The sequence below is a fragment of the Onychomys torridus genome, chromosome 2 (genome assembly GCF_903995425.1).
Source record: "Onychomys torridus chromosome 2, mOncTor1.1, whole genome shotgun sequence".
Classification (NCBI taxonomy): domain Eukaryota; kingdom Metazoa; phylum Chordata; class Mammalia; order Rodentia; family Cricetidae; genus Onychomys; species Onychomys torridus.
In genome coordinates, this window is record NC_050444.1 from 81,285,160 (window position 1) to 81,304,813 (window position 19,654).

The following is a 19,654-nucleotide window of genomic DNA, read 5'->3' on the forward strand; positions in this document are numbered from 1 at the left end:
TTCATTGGTATAAAGAAGCACCTGAATAAAATCAGAAGCCTTTGTGCATCTTTTTTTCCTATGTGCCTTGAAAGGAAATATGAAAAATCTCCATAATGACACACTTTTAAAAATATATTGTTCTCTGAGGCCAGCCTGGTCTACAGAGTGAGTTCCAGGACAGTCAGGGCTACACAAAGAAGCCCTGTCTCAAAAAAAAAAAAAAAAAAACAAAAAACAAAACCAACATCAAAAAAGTGTTGTTATTTTAAATAGTTATAAAGCATGCAGTTTGTTATTATTAATATTTAAATATAAAATGTTTACATCATTGTTTTCAAATATATCTAATGCAATTTCAATATCCTAGTGATTTTTGGATGCAACATCATTTGTTTAAAAAAATAGATGTTGGCAACCAGTTAAGCTGACCAGGTTCCATTACTCTCAGGGGATGGCTTTGCAGTGATTTGGAACACTCCCCTCCTTGGTAGCCTATTTCCTATATGGACTGACCTAAGGTAACCTGGAGACAATGTTCTGGCATATATTCATGTCTCTGATCTCAGTATTGTCCACAGTTTAGGCTCCTGACAGGTCGGTAGGGTGCCTTTGTGAAACTTCAGAACACAACAGGCCATCATGTACATTAACCCTAAGTTGCAGAATGACATGTGGTTGAGGCCCTGCATAGAGACAGATTCAAGATCCCCAGCTACCAGAAGATCCATATCTCAAAGAAATGGGACTTCTCTAATGTAGATGAATTTGAAGATATGGTAGCTGAGAAGCAGCTTATCCATGATAGCTGTGATCAACTATATCCCCAACTGTGGTACCCTGGAGCACCACACCTTAGGGCTCCTACTGGGATGTCCTATATCCCATCAAATTATGCTTAGCAATAAATCTCACATCCAGTCTGAGGAAAAGTAAACAAAAATATATGGCTCCTCTTTCATGGCACCTCCGAGACAGTTGGCTGTGTTAAGATGAAGCTGAATATCTCCTTCCCAGCCAAGAAACTCACTGAAGTGGATGATGGACAGTACGTTTAATGAGAAGCAAATGGCCACAGAAGTAGCTGCTGATGCTCTGGGTGAAGAATGGAAGGGTTGTGTGGTCCAAATCAGTGGTGGGAATGACAAACAAGGTTTTTCCATGAAGCAAGGTGTCTTGAACCCACAGCAGAGTAGACCTGCTGTTGAATAAGGGGCATTCTTGCTATAAACCAAAGAGAACTGCAGAGAGGAGGCACACATCTGTTCCAGATGTATTTTGAATGCTGGTCTGAGTGATTTCAACTTGGTTTTTTTTAACAAAAGAGAAAAAAAAGATAGAAAGAAAAAAGAGAAAAGGAGAGAGAGAGAGAGAGAGAGAGAGAGAGAGAGAGAGAGAGAGAGAGAGAGAGAGAATATTCCTAGAATGACAGATACTATTCTGCCTCAGTGGCTGGGGTCCAAAAGAGCTACCAGAATCCTAAAGCTTTCACTCTCTCTAAAAGAAGACGATGTCTGCCAGTGTGTTTTCAGATAGCCATTAAACAAAGAAAGTCAGAAGTCCAGGATCAAAGCACCCAAGATTCAATGTCTTATTACTCCATGTGAAATACAAACACAGACAAATTACTATAAAGAAACAACACACTACTAAAAATCAGGAGGAGACATGCTAAACTTTGGCCAAGAGAATGAAGGAAGCCAAAGGAAACCACTGGGATCATCCTGGCATCACAGCTAAATGAATACTGTGTTTATAGAAGGAAATGTAAAAGTTTTATGTGTTCTGGAATCATAAGGCTTTCATTCATGTATATATGAATATATGTAATTGAGTCATTAATGCAATTGGGGACATTGTGAGTCAAAATTTGGATCATTTTGTTAAACAGAAAAATGAAATGAAAAGAAGTTCATGTCTCAACAAAAAGGATGGAGAGTGGTGTCTCCATTAAGGGCATCTCTGCTCCCCAAAACATTTGAAACCAGATATCCCCCCTGCCACAAACTCAGGCGATGCCCCCACAGTAAGAGTAGAGGGCTGGGGAGATGGCTCAGTGAAAAAGTGCTTGCTGCACAAGCTTAAGGACCTAAGTTCGGATCCCCACCACTCATGTACGAAGTCGGACACAGCAGTGTGCATTTGTAATCCCAGCATTGGAGGCAGTTGGTGGTAAGAGGGTTCCTAGAGTTTGCTGACCAGCCAGGCTAGCCAATCAAGGAGCTCCAGGTTCAAGGGAAGACTGTCTCAAAGAACAAGGTGGAGAAAAATCAAGGCATACGTTCAATATCAATTTCTGACTTTTATAGGCGCCTGCATACATGTGCGTGAATGCCCATACATGTGTCCCTGCCCTTCCCCCTGAACACATGAAATAACTGTAGTGGATAATCAATAGAGAAGGTTGTTGAAGAAGGTGAGGTAAGAAAATAATCCAGGTCCATTTCTTTCGCTGCAAGCCCCAGGCATTTCAGTTTCAGAGACTCCAGAAACAGGTCTCTTCAACCCCTACTGGCCAATCCCCTTGCAAATTGTATCCACAGAGACTATGGATGCCCTGGCCTTAGGGCAGCTGAGCTTGCTGATTTCTTAAAGAAGGACACTCATGCATGGGTGGCTTCTTGGAGCCACATCTGAGAGGGCCAATACTGCAGTCAGACACACAGCTGTGAGGCCAGGGCCGTTTCCATCACTAAAGTGTGCTGCCTCATTTCCATGATCTGCAAAATGAAGATTCCCACAGCTCCACCTCGGGCTCTCCACCTCCTCTTGTGCACACACACACACACACACACACACACACACACACACACACACACACACGCTGGCCAGAGGCTAACTTCAAGGGTGTTTTTCCTTGGGTGCTGTCCACTTGCTTTTTTGAGACGGCCTCCCACTGGCCTGGAACTTGCCAAATAGACAAGGCTGGCTATCTAGCTAGACCCAGGGATCCAACTGTTTTCACCCTCGCAGACTTGAGATCACAAGTGCATGCCTCCAGTCTAGCATTTTTACCTCGGTGCTGGGGACTGAACTCAGGTCCTCATGCTTGCAAGGCAAGCATTCTACCAAGCAAACCAAACCACCTCCCCTGCTCCTCATGAGGATTCTTTCAGGGTTGATTGAGAGAACAAGTATAAAGAGCCAGTACATGACGAACGCTTGAAGAAGAGTTAGAGGATTCTGGGGATTTCTCCCAACCAATGCACTCTGGGAAGGAAGCCAAGATCCCCCTTGCCTCTAGTCACCACCAAGTGGCCTGTTTCCCTCCATCAGTGCCCCGAGAGAAGGCAATGCTGTCACTGAGACTGTCTTGGCATCCCTGTGAGAGAAAGCATAGCGCTTGTTGGCTCACTTTTGTGTGTTTAGTTTTTGTTTGGGGTAAGTTTTTCCAGCTACTGAGGCTTTTTGACTTAAAATGAAATGTTTACACCAGTCAATATTTACCCACAGGTCCTGACCTTTCTTTCTTCAGGAGGGTGACCATCTCTGGTATCTCCCACCAGAAACAACAGCCATGGATTTGGACATTTGGAGAGTGGTTTTGGCAGGCTTCCTGGGGTTCCCCCATTTCTCAGGGAGAGGATTAGAATCAGCCTGTGTGCAGGGTGTGTGAGCCCAGAAAATGACAGCTGCTGCCTTCCAGGAACAGAAAGAAAATAGATACTCGTGCCCTCCCGGAAGCGCTGGGATTGCCTGGGGGCCAACTTTGAATCAGGCTATCCAATATTTGAGCTTTCTACAGGAGAAACAAAACGAGACATTGATATGCTAAGAAGTCACTAACAGAGTCAGTGTGGATACTGCCTGCTCTAATGTCGCTGCGCTGCTGTGCTAACTTTATTGCTGGCACAGTGGCTGGCACTGACTGACACCTTGACTCCAGAATGGGGACCTCACTGACTGAGTTCTGCACTCTGTTTACTGCAGGTGCAAAGAGAGGTCTGTTTTCTTTCTCTGAAGAACCACTTACGCACATTTTCCTACTGAGACACACACACACACACACACACACACACACACACACACACACACACACACACACCTTCTTCACTGCCCTTCAGAGCTCAACTGAAATTTATGGGTCCTTGGGGTGCTTTATCTCAATGACTTTTTTACTTGAAATTTAATTTTGTTCTGAGGCAGACATGAGAGCTTAGTCTGGAAGGTGCTTGTTGTGCTGGTATGAGGATCTTAGTTCAATGCCCAACACCACCCGTGTAAAAAGCTGGATGTGGTGGCATGTGCATGTAATTCTAGTGCTGGGGAGACTGTGACAGGTGGGTCTCTCTCTAGGGCTTGTCAGCTAGTCAGCCTAGCTAATCAGGAAGCCAATGAGACCCCCTGTCCCAGTGGGAGAACCTGCTTCCCAAAACAAGGTAGATGGTACTTGAAGAAGGTTGACACTGAGCTTGGCCTCTGATCTCCATATGTACCTATACATACAGATGCATATCTCTCTCTCTCTCTCTCTCTCTCTCTCTCTCTCTCTCTCTCTCTCTCTCTCGTTAAGAAGGTTGAAAAGTCATAGGTTGTGTGTATTTATGGCCCAACTTCTTATCCCTCTCTGTGTCCATTCCTTGAACCATACAATCATAATACCAACTGGACTCAGGTCCTACCACATGACTATATGTCTTGCTTTGGCCAATGGAATTCTAGCAAAGGTGAATCTACACAGAAGTTTGCTGAGTGCATGCACACTGAGATCATGTGCTTCTGCCCCTCTGCCATTGTCTGGGCTAGCCTGCAAGAATGTATGAGGTGTGTGGTTCAGAACCAAGTATCCCAGTATGTCCCAGCCAACACAGGTTAGCTAAGAGTCACTTAAATCTAGACATGTGTCCAGGCCCAGCCAAGACCTGCACACCGATGAGGGGAATCTGTGTTTCTTATCTGAAGTCATGGTGTTTGGGGGATGTTTGTTAAACTGCATTGTTAGGTAGTAGACAGTGTGTATAGAATAAGGTTGTGGAAACAGCCCTGCTCTCTGGGAACAGAATCCTGGGAACACTGAGCCCACATATAACCCTTCCCAATGGCTCTGGAAATGGTGAGAACTGGAAAAAGGAGGAAGTCTTAAAAGTAACATTCAAATACTTCTACCATGAGGTAAGGGATCTACATCAGTGAGATTCAGCATTGATAAAGATGCATATAAGAAGGAACTCAAGCCCTAGGATGCAGCATCTGGGTCCAAAGCCCAGATCTATGTATGTGCTTCATGTCCTTGAGCAAGATAGTTTAAGCTCCTGGTCCTGTGTCCTTTACTTGTAAAACAGGAAAGCAATAAACAGCACCTACCTCATAAAGCTCTGAGAAAGAGCAATAGCTTTTTTAAATCTTAAAAAATTTAAATTGACAAATAAAATGTGTATTTTTTAGTGTACAACGCAATGTTTTAAAATATGTATTCATTATGAAATGAATGCTAAGCCAAACTAATTAGCATACACATTACCTCACATGCTTTATTTTTCCTGGTGAGAACACTTAAAATCTACTCTCTTAGTAATTTTCAAGTACACTATACGTTGTTGTTAACGATACTCCCCGGGTTGTACAACACAGCTCTTGATCTTCTGCCTCCTGCCGGTTTGAAATCTGTGTCATTTTACCATCATCTCTGTTTACTTCATCCTCAGCCCATGATAACTGCTCTATACTCTTTCCTGAGCTTCCCACCTCTCAGATTCTATATAATAGGTGAGATAATAGAACATTGGTCTTTCTCTGCCTGGCTCATTTCTCTCAGCACAGTGTCCTACAGGGTTATCTATATTATCACAGATGGCAGGGTGTCCATTTTTTCAACTTATAATCTGTTATGGATGAACACCATGTTTTCTTTATCCACTCATCCCTTAATAGACAGTTAGATCAATTGCACATCTTGGCTCTTCTAAATAGTGTTGCAGTCAACATGGAAATGCAGATGACTCGGACATTTTGCTCTTACTTCTGTAGGCTATATACCACTCAGCAGAATTGCTGGATCACATGGTCTGTTTCTAGTTACTTGGGAAATTGCCATACTGATTTCACAATGGCTATATATTTACATTCCTATTAACAGATTCTGGGGGTTCCTTCCTCACCACTTCCCTGTCAGTACTTGTCATTTTCCAGTTTTGGAAAATGGTCATTGTATCAGGTGTGAAGTAGTATCTCACTGTGGTTTTGAATGGCATTTCCCTGGTGATTAGTGGTGCCAAACACCTTGGCATATACCTGTTGGCTATTTGCATATTTTCTCTAGACAAAAATGTCTATTCAGGTCCTTTGTCCATGGTTTAATGGGGTTCTTTGTTTTCTTGCTATCAGCCTGCTTGAGTTTGTTTATTTGGGGCACTACTCTCTTATATTCTGGTTTATAATAACTTCTATTCTGTAGATTGTCTCTTCCCCTGGTGGCTTGTTTTCTCTGCTATGCAGAAGCTTGTTGTTGAAGTTGTCCCTTGTGTGTGGCTGTCTGTCTTACATGTACTTTTTTAGCAATGCCCAAAATGTCACTGCCCAGACCACTGTCATGGAACTTAGGTTCCGTGTTTTCTACTAGCTAATTGACAGTTTTATGTCTGCATGTAAGGGCTTAGTTCATTTTCAGTTGATTTTTGTGCGTGCTTTGAAATAAAGGTCTAGCTTCATTCTTCTGCATGTGGATACCCAGTTTTCCCAACACTATTTATAGAAGAAACTATCCTTTGCCCCCTGTGTGTTCTTGACATTTTAGCAAAAATCAATTGATCTTAATGCACTTTGAATTGCCCATTGTGAGGCCTGGGTTAGTATTTGTTAAATAAATATAGTGTGACCTCATTTATGCTCAAGGCTTGGTAACCTCTGGGGGCATCTGGGCCATGCTTGTCTTTGGTAGGGAGGCTACACTTGCATCATGGGAAGGCTGATTCTCATTCATATAGGTAGCCATTAAGTCTAAAGAACTAAATGTGTACTCAAAAATGGTGAGGAAAATCATTTTTCTTTGAAAATGTTCTCCATCCTACAATGTGCTGCTCTCGTGTACTCCTTGCAAGGCTGGGAGCAGTACTAGATATGGGGTTTCAGGAAGGACAGGAAGAATTATGCTATCTATTTCCAGAAAAATTTCCATTCCAAGTTATTGAAATCCAAGTTTAGGCACCTAGAGAGGAAGTCCTCCACTTCTTGAAAACCTCCAGTGAGACACTTTAAAGCTGGGCTTTTACTGCACTGTCTTTAAAGTAACATATGTGAGTCAATGGCTTTTAGTTCTGCTGTGGTAGGGAAGGCAAACAGTGGAGAGGCATATGAGCGTGTGAGCCTGTGTGTATGTGTGTGAACAAGTGTGTGTGCATGTGTCTATGTGCCCACATGCATGTATGTACAAGGCGTCTGTCTCAGAGTTGATAAGGTATGGGCAAGAGCTTATCCCCATCGCCCCGCTGACTCCTCTGACCTCCTCTGACTAGTCTTTCCTCCTCCTCTCCTCCTCTCCTCCACAGTTCTCCTGGGCCAATAGTCAGAACCTTGGACATTAGAAGATTTCAGTTACATAAAACTGCAAGAACAAAACCACCTCTACCCATCTAAATCACAGAAAAGCAGAGTGGTAATGTCTTGAATTGGCCAGGTCCTTATAAGGAAGTAATATCAAAGCCTCAACAAGACTATGTTTGTAGAGAAGCTCACAGCCCATGGACAGCCTGGGCATCCCCTTGGATAAGGACAACAGACTCATGGAAACCGGCTCTGGGGAATGTTTTCACAGGAGGAGAAGGGTCTGATGACACAGCAGTGACTCTGATGGCCAAGGTCTCCCTTCCACTGTGCGTCATGGACATCATAGTCGATACACAGTTTTCCAATGGGACCTTTTCTTCCTTCTTCTTCTTTTTTTTTTTTCCAAGACAGGATTTCTCCGTGTAGTTTTGGTGCCTGTCCTGGATCTTGCTCTGTAGCCCAGGCTGGCCTCGAACTCACAAAGATCAGCCTGGCTCTGCCTCTCCAGTGCTGGGATTAAAGGTGTGCACCACTACCGCCTGGCTTCACTTCCCTTCTTTATGGCTGTGTTACAAACAACTTCCAACTGTAGAGGTTTTGAAGAACCATTTCATTAAGTTTCTGGATTATAAGGTTGGAATCTGAACATGGCATGGAAGAGATAGCTGGCTTTGTTCCATGATGTCTGGGGTCAGTAAGAAAGATTTGAATGCTGAAAAGGGAGTCTGCATCTGGGTGCTGGAACGATTCAGGGGCTCACTGCTTGTATGCCTGGTGCCTGAGCAGGGGTGACCCTGAAGACTGGGGACCACGAATTCATTACCAACTAACTGTGAGATGAGCACACATCTATTCTTTCACAGCTTCTGTGGGTCAGGAATCTTCTCTAAAGGTTGTAATTACAGGTATGCTGACTAGTTTTATGTCAACATGACACAAGCTAGAGTCATAGAAGAGAAGAGAGCCTCAGTAGAGAAAATGCCTCCATAAGATCCGGCTGTGGAGCATTTTCTTAACTAATGATGGATGGGCAGCGACCTAGCCCATTGTGGGTGGGGCTACCCCTGGATTGCTGGTTCTGGGTTCTATATGAAAGCAGGCTGAGCAAGTCATGAGGAGCAAGGCAGTAAGCAATGCTCTTCCGTGGCCTCTGCATCAGCTCCTGCCTCCAGGATCCTGCCCTGTTTGAGTTCCTGTCCTGACTTCCTTCGATGATGAACTGTGATGTGGAAGTGTAAGCCAAATGAATCCTGTCCTCCATAAGTTTCTTTGGTCATGGCGTTCCATCACAGCAACAGTAACCCTGACTAAGACAACAGGTTCCACACAAGGCTCATCAGGGAGAAGTCTGCATCTAAGTGCACTTATACGAATGCAGTGGGTCTCAGGTACTTGTGGTTAAGGACTGGGTACGGCTATTGTCAGAGGCTTTCTCCAGTGCTTTGCCTTACTTTGCCACAGATGGCAGCTTTGGGACAGTTGGGTTTCATTCACAATGGGCCATGACTCCAGGTTTAAAAAATTCTAGGGAAAACTATACTATCATTCATGCCTGGGTCTAGGAAGTTATTCTCTTTGACTTCCTGCTTATCCAAATTTGAGGACAAGAGAATTATAATTCATTTCTTGAGGAAGAGAGGTATTGTCTTACTTAGGATTACTACTGCTGAGATGAAATACCATGACCAAAGCAACTTGGGGAGGAAAGGGTTTATTTGGCTGACACTCCATGTAACAAAAGTTCATCATCATAGGAAGTCAGGACAGGAACCTGGAGACAGGAGCTGATGCAGAGGCCATGGAAGGGTGCTGCTTACTGACTTGCTCCCCATGCTTGCTCAGCCTGTTTTCTTATAGACCCAAGGATCAGCAGCCCAGGGATAGCCTCCCCCACAGTATGCTACCCCCACTTCATCAGCCACTGTCTTAGTTTGTTTTTTTTATTTATTATTTTATTTATTTATTTATTTATTTATTTATTTATTTATTTATTTATGTTTTTCGAGACAGGGTTTCCCTGTGTAGCTTTGCGCCTTTCCTGGAACTCACTTGGTAGCCCAGGCTGGCCTCAAACTCACAGAGATCCACCTGGCTCTGCCTCCCGAGTGCTGGGATTACAGGCGTGCGCCACCACCGCCCGGCTTTTTTATTGCTGTGAAGAGACACCATGACCATTTCTGGAACACAGCTTCTGTGTGCTAACCCTAAGGAAACACTTCCAGAAGACTTCACGTCAGTGATGTTCGTCTCTTCTTCCTAACAGCTGAGTCTTTAGTCCCAGCTAACCGGGATCCATTGTCCTGGCCAAACAAAGATTTCACTTGAGTGGTTCAGGTATCTTGTTAATCATAGCCAATTCTTCAGCTCCAGCTGACTGGGACCACAGATCCTTCACACAAATGGCCTGGTAGAGTATTTGCTTCCCTCTGAAGTTTCATAAGTTAGGACTCCGTTGTCTGCTCAACATTCTGATCTTCCAAGCTCCTACAGCACAGCCCACCGAGCTCTCAACACTCGGTGGCTTTTCTACCCCAAAGTTCCAAAGTCCTCCCATAATCCTCCACAAAACAACATGGTCAGATCTGTCACAGCAGCACCTCACTCCTGCTGCCAATTTGTCTGAGGCAGGGTTACTATTGCTATGATGAAGCACCATGACAAGAGCAACTTGGGGAGTGTCTTAGGGTCTCTATTGCTGCAATGAAACACCATGACCCAAAAGCAGGTTGGGAGGAAAGGGTTCACTTGGCTTATACTCACACATCACTGTTCATCATTGAAGGAAATCAGGACAGGGATTTAAACAGGATAGGAACCTGGAGGTGTGAGCTGATGCAGAGGCCATGGAGGAGTGCTATTTACTGGTTTGCTCTCCATGGCTTGCTCAGTCTGCTTTGTTATAGAACCCAAGACCACCAGCCCAGGGATGGAACCTCCCGCAATGACCTGGACTCTCCCCCATCAATCACTAACTAAGAAAATGCCCAACAGCTGGATTTTATGGAGGCATCTGCTCAATTGAAGTTCCCTCCTTTCCAATGACTCTAGTTTGTGTCAAGATGATAGAAAACCAGCCAGGACAGATAGCATGGCTGGTAACTGTGGACTCCTCCTCACTATGCTATTAGACTCCTATTGTTCTCGTTTGTGTGGGAATCAATGTTATAAATACCAAATAACAAAGCACCTTAGGGGGGAGAGGGTTCATTTCATCTTATAATTTACAGTCCAGCATGGAAGGAAACTAAAGCAGGTACTCAAAGGCAGGACCCTGGAGCAGAAATTGAACCTGAGACCACAGAGGAGTGCTGCTCACTGCCTTCATTCCCCTGGCAAATAATAAAACCATCACACACCAAAATTAACTGGAATCAAAGTCTAAACAACTCTATGAAATTCTGTACAGTTAGAATTGGCATTGGAATAGAAGCTATGGAACTTCACATTATATTTTACATTTTCAGCATTGAATCGAGACAGGGATTCTCTGTGTAGTTTTGGTGCCTGTCCTGGATCTCGCTCTGTAGACCAGGCTGGTCTTGAACTCCCAGAGATCTGCCTGGCTGTGCCTCCCAAGTGCTGGGATTATTTATTAAAATTTTTTATTTTACATACCAACCCCAGTTCCCCCTCCCTCCCCTTCTCCCGCCTCCTCACCTCCCTCCCACTCTACCCCCATCCACTCCTCAGAGTGGGTAAGGCCTCCCATGGTAGTCAACAAAGTCTGGCATACCAAGTTGAAGGAGAACCTAGCCCCTCCCCATTGTATCAAGGCTGAGTAAGGTATCCCACCACAGGGAATGGGCTCCACAAAGCCAGTTCATGCACCTGGGATAAGTCCTGGCCCTGCTGCCAGGGACCCCACAAACAGATCAAGCCACACAACTGTAACCCACATTCAGCGGGCCTAGTTCAGTCCCATGCAGGTTCCCGAGCTGTCAGTCCAGAGTCAGTGAGCTCCAAATAGCACCTGGTCAGCTGTTTCTGTGGGTTTCCCCATCATGTTCTTGATCCCTTCTTCTTCTTCTTCTTCTTCTTCTTCTTCTTCTTCTTCTTCTTCTTCTTCTTCTCCTCCTCCTCCTCCTCCTCCTCCTCCTCCTCCTCCTCCTCCTCCTCCTTCTTTTAATGCCATTTATTGAAGGAGGGAGGAGGTCTTAAATACAGGCTTACAGCACAATGGGAGAACCCTGGAGGGCAGAAGTTCGCTTCTGTTTTGTTTTGTTGTTGTTTTTTGTTTGTTTGTTTGTTTTTGGAGCTGAGGATTAAACCCCAGGCCTTGAGCTAAATCCCTAACCCCACTTCTGATGTTTTAGAAGCTTGCATCTAAGCTGTTAACGCCCAATATGCTGGATACACAGACAAGGAGCTTCCCTTAAGCAATCAGGAGGGTGGAATCTTGCAGGGAATTAGCATGGGGAGGATATCAAGGTCAAGGTCAGCAAGCAAGGCAACAGTTGCCCAAAATGGGGGCCAGGGCCCTACAGGTCCCCCCCTTTTACTAAAAAATGAGCTTCTGACTTAAGTTGTGTGGGACGTCAGCAGGTCATCTTACCTGTCATGGAGACACCTGTCCAGGCCACACAGGCACTCTGTCTGTCTTAGGTTGGTGAGTGCCCCCCAGGTATTACCCATCTCTGAATACTCATTATCATACAGGCTCAATCGTGTGATATATATATATATATAATTTTACAAGTGCTGGGATTAAAGGCATGTGCCACAACTGCCCAGGGCATTGAATATATTTTATGCACTTATCCACAGGTAATGGACTTGAGTTACTAAGGAGGATATAAAGCTAATTGTTTTTATAGGTCTAATGCTGTCACAGATTTTATTTTTTGACTGTGGTGTCTCAGTTACTTAGGCCCAGCCAAGTAGGTATATTACTACCCATAGTGGTCTGGGTCCTCTTACATTAATCCAAGAATGCATGCCCCATGGGTGTGTCCACGGGCCAATCGACAGAAGAACTTTCTCACTGGCAGTTCCTTCCTCCCAGATACGTCAAGTTGGTAACTTAAACTGTGACAGGGTTATAGAGAATGCAGGTGTGACAGGAGAAGGATGGGTGGCCTGCTAAGGGTGACCATATGCTTTTTTAAAAATCCAAGCAGTGACACCACTACAGTGAAAATTAGTGCTCTCAGTAATCACACTTGGACACCAGACAGAACTCTCTAGAATAAACCAGCATGCCTCATCAGCCCAGACCTGCTCAATCACCCTCTTACAGGATCCTGCCCAGACTTGGCCTGGGAGTCCCAGGTGGGGTCTATCGGTAGGACTGAGGACTGAGGCAGGGGTGGGAGGGACCCAGTGGGATGAGGAACCTGCAGTGAGGAATGTGGCCCAGCAGGAATGCAAGGAAAGCTATTCACTCAGTTCCAAGTCACAGATTCCTTACTAAAACTGTTTTCACAAAAGAAACTCAAAGAACGTTGATTGATTCAGATAATTAAAACTTCCAAAGAAGTAGAGCTGCATCCAGGGTTTCTAACCATGTATTCACGACCCACCTTCTTCCCATCTTTAGGCCCTGCTTGCCCGTATCAGCTGTGATGGTATACCTTGATGGCCAGCTCCACAGGGTTTAGAATCGCCTTAGGTGATAGACCTCTGGTGTGTCTGTGAGGGAAGCGGATGGTGGGAAGACATCCTCTGAACGTAGACAGTGCAATCCTTGGGGTGGGGTGGGGTGATTCTGAGATGCAGAAAAAGGAGGAAGTGAGCCAAACACTCCCATCCCTCTAGCTCTATTTGCTGACTGTGGACACAGTAGGACCCGCCAATTCCCATCTCTGCCACCATGCTTTCCCAGCACGATAGCCCACACCCTCTAAACTGTCTTCCGAGGGAGACCTCCCATCCTTATGTTGCTTTAGTCACAGTAATGAGAAAAGCAAATGGGACCTCACGAGCTTCCTTCACAGGGTACCCTGGGAGTCTGTAACTCCCTTAGCAACCTCAACGGAAAACAAAAACGTGCTGCCCAGACTATTGAACCCAAATATCATTAGCTCTGTCTGTCACATGTCCCATGAACCAATTTGTGAACGGAAGAGGTGGAATGCAGTAACTGGCCAGACCAGGATGTCCTGCTGATGGTACTCACGGTTCGAGCAACTCTGAGGACTGAGTCTGAGCACACAGAAGGCTTGTTCCGTGTGTGAGTCAGAGGTTTGTTGGCTGTGGCAAAAGACCCTAGAGAACAAGGCAGGGAAGGAGTGACTTTGGTTCACTTTCAGAGTGTTCTGTCCACGATTGGCTGGACCTATGGCTCTGGGCGTGAGACGAGGCAGAATCTTACGTCACAGGATTACGTCAGAGGCTGCTCCTGATGGTGGCTAGGAAGCAGAAAAAAAGAGCCTGCCTGCCTGCCTGCCTGCCCAGTAGGCTTCTCTTTTTCTCCCACTTGGATGCCATGCTGGTGCAAGGTGTTCTCCATAGCAGGACAGATCTTCCTGTCTCATTTGATATCCCACCCACGTGGAAACATCCCCCAACACACCTAGGGTGGGTCTTACTAGTGTTCTGAGTCCTTCTCAAGTCAGGTTGACAATCGAGATTTACTTCCACAGTTTGGGAGATAAAGCGAGATATTGTCACCAGAGCAAGGGAAATGGAAACAATGTCTCCAGTTCACCTTATAAACCAAGGATGGCAGCCTTCAAAATGGATGGGAGAAATGGGCTTGTGGGTTATAGCTGTCAGAGGCCAAACCTGACCGAATCTGTCATTCACATCTTATGACAGCTCTATGAAAACAGTGAAATGTACTGCCTTCTTCTCTTTTCTTCTTCTTCCTTTTTTTTTTTTTTTTTTTTTTTTTGAGACAGGGTTTCTCTGTGTAGTTTGGTGCCTTTCCTGGATCTTGCTCTTTAGACCAGGTTGGCCTCGAACTCACAGAGATCCTCCTGCCTCTGCCTTCCGAGTGCTGGGATTAAAGGCGTGTGTCACCACCGCCGGGCTACCTTCTTCTCTTCTGATAGATGCAGAAACTGCAGCTAATCAGCAGAGGAAGAAAGTGTATATCAGTTATCTACTGTCATAATAATGCAGTATAACAAACCACCCAAAACCCAGTCACACACAGCAACAAGCGTTTGTTGCAGGATATTCCTTTACACTTTGTGAAGATGTGTCACTGTGATTGGTTTAATAAAAAGCTAAACGGCCAATAGCTAGGCAGGAGGTATAGCAGGGACTTCTGGATAGAGAGAGCTCTGGGAGGAAGAAAGGTGGAGCCATCAGCCAGATGCAGAGAGACAGTAAGACATGCAGAAAGAGAGGTAAAAGCCACGAGTCACGTGGCAACACGTAGATGAATAGGAATGGGTGATTCGAGTTGTAAGAGCTAGTGGGACAAACCTAAGCTTGAGGCTGAGCTCTCATAATTAATAATAAGTCTCCGTGTCATATTTTTGTGAGCTGATGGCCCAAAGAAAGTCTGACTACAAGTGTTTCTGCTGCTCACAAGTATGTGGACTTGGAGTGCAATGCAGATAGTCCTTCCAGGCTCCTCTAGCTCTCTCTGCCTCTGAGGATATGCAGAGATTGGCTAGGTGCTCACACATCTGGTGGTTGGCTAGAGTAACTTCTTTTTACCTTTCTCTTCTGGTTTTCCAGAAGACCACCTTGAACACATTCTCACAGTAAAGCTTAAGGGCAGGATGAATTGCGAAGTCAGGAGCACCACAGCACTTTGAAAACGTATGCTGGCAAATCTCACCAACACCGCCTGGTCCAAAGCAAGTCCCAGCGCTAAGCTCAGACTCAAGGACCATCTATTAGATCCTACCTCTTTGGTGAAAACTGCAAAGTCACATTACAGAAAGGGATAGGCCCAAGGAGATGTGCAGAATTAGGACCTTAGACACAGTCACTCTCCCGCAGAACAAAAAGGAAGGCATAACTTTCCTTGGTTCTTTGAGTTTGCTAAATAGACATGAGTGGATGTTGTTTCTCAACAGACTCTGGATAAAATTCAGAAGGATTAATCATCACTTTACCTTATTGAAGCAGCTTTTAAAGACATTCCTTTTTCAGCTGCTATAGAAAACATGATGGTTCATCAAAACCTAAAAATAGAATTACCCTGTAAACCAACAACTTCACATCTGTCTTTATACCCCGATGAACTGAAAGCGGGCAACTGAACAAATGTCCATATACAATGTCCACAGCAGTGTCGTTTACAATAGCTAAAGGTGGGACAGCCTAAGCATTTACTGGATGAATGCATAACCAACCTGAGGTATAACCATACAATAGAATATTATTCAGTCTTAAAAATAATGAAATTCCAGCAATCAAAAAGTGGTGGAAGCAGGAGTCTTCATTGACAGCTCAGTTTGTTGGAGGCCAGTTTGTTGGCTCCTATGATACAGCCCCTAGAAAACATGTCAATGTCAGAGGTGACATATAAAAGCGATACTCCAGAACACAGGAATCTGCTCCTGTGCTGGAACATTTGTATACAGAATCAGCTTTTTAAAAAGGAACTGAGAGCAGAGCCTTTATTTTTGTTCCTACCTGTTCCATTCAGCAGGAGCCCTTTGTGGAGATGTCAATCTTGAAAAGAAAGAATGAAAACACTAAAACAAACAAATAAATAAATGAAATTCGGGCACATGCAACATCATGGAGCGATTTGAAGACATTATACTAGTGAGATGTGCTAGGCACACGGGACAGATGCTGTGTGGTTATTTACGTGGGTTAGAGAGAGTAGTCTATATGGAGATAGAGTATATCAATGGTCCCCAGAGGCTGCTGGGAGGTAATGAGGATTGATGATTGATAGGCTCAGAGTTTCTGTTTGGGATGATGAGGAGTTCTGAGTTGTGATGGTTAGCCAGCAACATGAAAATGCTCAGTCATGTCCTAGAAACTTTACACTATGTTACATACATTTCACCGTAATTTAGAAATGCAGGTTTCTTCTCTATTTAAGGTTTTAATTGGGCCACCAATCAAATAGCAAATGAATTTCCAGTGACTGTCAGTCAGTGTGAGGATCTGGGTCAGCCAATAAGAAATCAACAAGCTTGGCTCCTTCTCTCAAAGTCTCATAGTTAAGATGAGAACAGACAACTGAAAGAGTAGAGAGGACCACACTGGGGAATGTAAGATGTCCACCGTAGAAGGCTCCTGTGTTGGGTCCATGTCTGCTGTAGAACTTGGGAGTGGGGCCTGCTAAAACCCAAGCACCCAGGCCCCATCTGACATGGCAAGCTTGTCTATTTCAAACATTCTCAACAGATTGAGATGCCCAGCCAGGGGTCCACACAACCCCTAAGCTACCCCAACGAAGTTAATTTTGAAGGATTGCATCTTATGGATAACAGTGAAAATTGCAAAATCTCTCTCTCTCTCTCTCTCTCTCTCTCTCTCTCTCTCTCTCACACACACACACACACACACACACACACTTCACTTAAAAACAAGTAATAGAAAATAATACTGAGAAAGATTACTGACTCCCATATGCAGTAAATATTGTGATTGACTACAAATTGTGGCAGACCCTTAATCTCTGTGGTATATATAATACATGCATTTATATACTTACATGTTGTGAAATATTAATTCATGGTGTGTTACGTTTGTTTGTGCTATGAAACATTTGTTTAATGATGCAAAGATGTGTTGCATTTGTTTATGTTGCATTTGTTTAACTCTGTGAAGCTGTGTTACTGTGCCGGTCTAAAACACCCGATATTCTAATAAGAAGCTGAACAGCCAATAGTGAGGCAGGAGAAAGGATGGATGGGCTTGGTAGGCAGAGAATAAATAGAAGGCAAAATCTGGGAGGAAAAGAAGAAGGAGCAAGAGAATAAGGAGAGGAGGACACCAGGGGCTAGCTAATCAGCTACCCAGTCACACAGCCAGCCACGGAGTAAGAGTGAAAGTAAGATTACAGAAGTAAGAAAAGGAAAAAGCCCAGAGGCAAGAGGTAGATGGGATGATTTGCAGTTAAGAAAAGATGGCGAGAAACAAGTCAAGCTAAGGCCAGGCATTTATAATTAAGAATAAGCCTCCATGTGTGGTTTGTTTGGGAGCTGATGGTGGAACCCCAAAAGAGCAAAAGCAACTAACAACATTTTGGCATACAAACATGGGTTGAATTTCCATGTAGGGCCTGGGAAAGCTGAAAAAAAAAAAAAGGCACAGCTCCTTTAAGAGGTGCTGCTGTTAGCTGGCAGCACCAAATAGAAACGGTGGGCTAAGTAAAAACCACTTGTGGCAACGCAGGTACTGGCTTCCTATCTGCTAGGAAGGTTGAATGCAGTTCCTGGTCACGCACCTCTGACCTGGCTATGAGTTTTAGGCTTGACTTTCACGACCCCAGAAGCAGGTGGAGCCAGCTATCAAAGTCTGTGCCACTTAACAGTTTAAAGTTTGTTCATGTGGTCAAAAAAGACTAAGAGGTACTCAGTGAAGACAGATCCAGACAGGAAAATAACCTCTAAACAGGCTCCAGTGTGTTTCACAATGTGCAGAGGCTTAAGAAAGAAAAAAAAAGTTTAAAAATAATAATTTCTTTAAAGAGAGAAGTAAAATAATAATAATAAAAAAAGAATAAGCCACCCAGAGAGGGAAAATACACAGGGAAGCTATATCCTGTATGCTATTGTGTTGATTTTGAATTTTTTATTGTTAATAAGCAAACAACAGCTGCTAAGAAACATGGGATTGAAAAGACTGCTGAAATAAACCAGCCTATATACTTTAGGAATGCCTTAACTTTAAAATGGAAGTCAAAAATGCTTAGGAGAAGAGGTTTTGCTTTTGTTCCCACAGGAGACAAGAGGCTGTGGATTTGTTCCAGGTTAATATGGATCAGATTTGATCAGGGGAGACCTCCTGAACCTTGACAGCGATATCTATCAACAAAGGCTATGGCTGGTCTTTCCAGGACTTGGCCATTGTCTCAAATATTCTCAGCCACCCTAAAGATGCCTTTACCTACAGCTCGCAGGAAGCAGTCTGGAGAACATGATGCCCACATTCCCAAGAAGGGGTGTGGGAGGTGTTTGGTTATTTGGTGGGCCATGAATGTTTGTTCTAATTTAGGGGAATATAGGATAAAAAGACAACTATTAATCTCAGATATTTTGTATTGGCATGGATTTTGGTATATTGATACAATTTGAAGTTATTTTTGCTATACTGTATATATGCTTCTATTCTTGTTTGGGGTATTGTGCTTATACAGCTCATTTACAATTACAATGTATAATTAAGAAATGGGGTTAGTAGTTAATATATAATAATCAAACTTATAGTCATATTAGGTATGTTTTCAAGGTTAAATAGATACACTTAGATAGATAAATGGTCTTCAAATACTTCAAAGACCTATAGAATATGGTATTTAAAATATTTTGTTAAACTAAGGTTTTCCATGACAATGAGACACTGCTGCTCCTGGCAGCACAATTTACTTCAGAGATGATGATGGGCACTGAAGGAACTCCTTATGGAGTGCTTTCATTGTGGCAAGGTTAGCCACTGGATAAAGAACTGCTCTTGGCTTTGACTGCTGATAATGTGCTATGCAGACTGAATTTGCAGGACCCACAGAAAAGTGACTACTGAACTTTGCAAAAGCAATTCAATACAGTCCTTCAAGATTTTTGCTTCACAGAAGAGTCCACTAGACATTCTTCAGGATACAGAGGAAAGCAACTGATAAACTTTGCCAATACAAGGCAGGACAGCCCTTCAGATGTCCTGCTTCACTGAAAAGCTTGCTAGATATTCTGGACCTGTAGGCTGAAGATGGATGCCCCAACATTGCAGAGAAGCTTTGGGTGACTGTCCAGGCAACAAGATGTCTCTGTTGTTAGGTAATATTACATTTTTCTGGGTCTTTGATAGAATTAAAGACTAAATAATTAGAGTTATAGTTTTCCTTAGTTATGATAGAAAGTAAGTTAGGTGTAAAACCTTAGACTTGGCTGGGCAGTAGTGGAGCACACCTTTAACCCCAGCACTTGGGAGGCAGAGGTAGGCGAATCTCTGTGAGTTCAAGACCAACCTGGTCTACAAAGTGAGTTCCAGGACAGTCTCCAAAGCTATACAGAGAAACCCTGTCTTGAAAAAAACCAAACCAAACCAAAAACAAAAAAACTTTGGACTCACTAAAATAAATAATGTAGTATTTTCTCTGAATTTGCTAAATGCA

General features: G+C 43.9%; 2 pseudogenes; both read left to right on the forward strand.

The window, feature by feature from the left end:
* The first annotated feature begins 391 nt into the window (after window positions 1-391).
* Window positions 392-517, forward strand: LOC118578997 (annotated as a pseudogene).
* Window positions 518-1,020: 503 nt separating this feature from the next.
* LOC118577897 lies at window positions 1,021-1,654 on the forward strand (annotated as a pseudogene).
* Window positions 1,655-19,654: the final 18,000 nt, after the last annotated feature.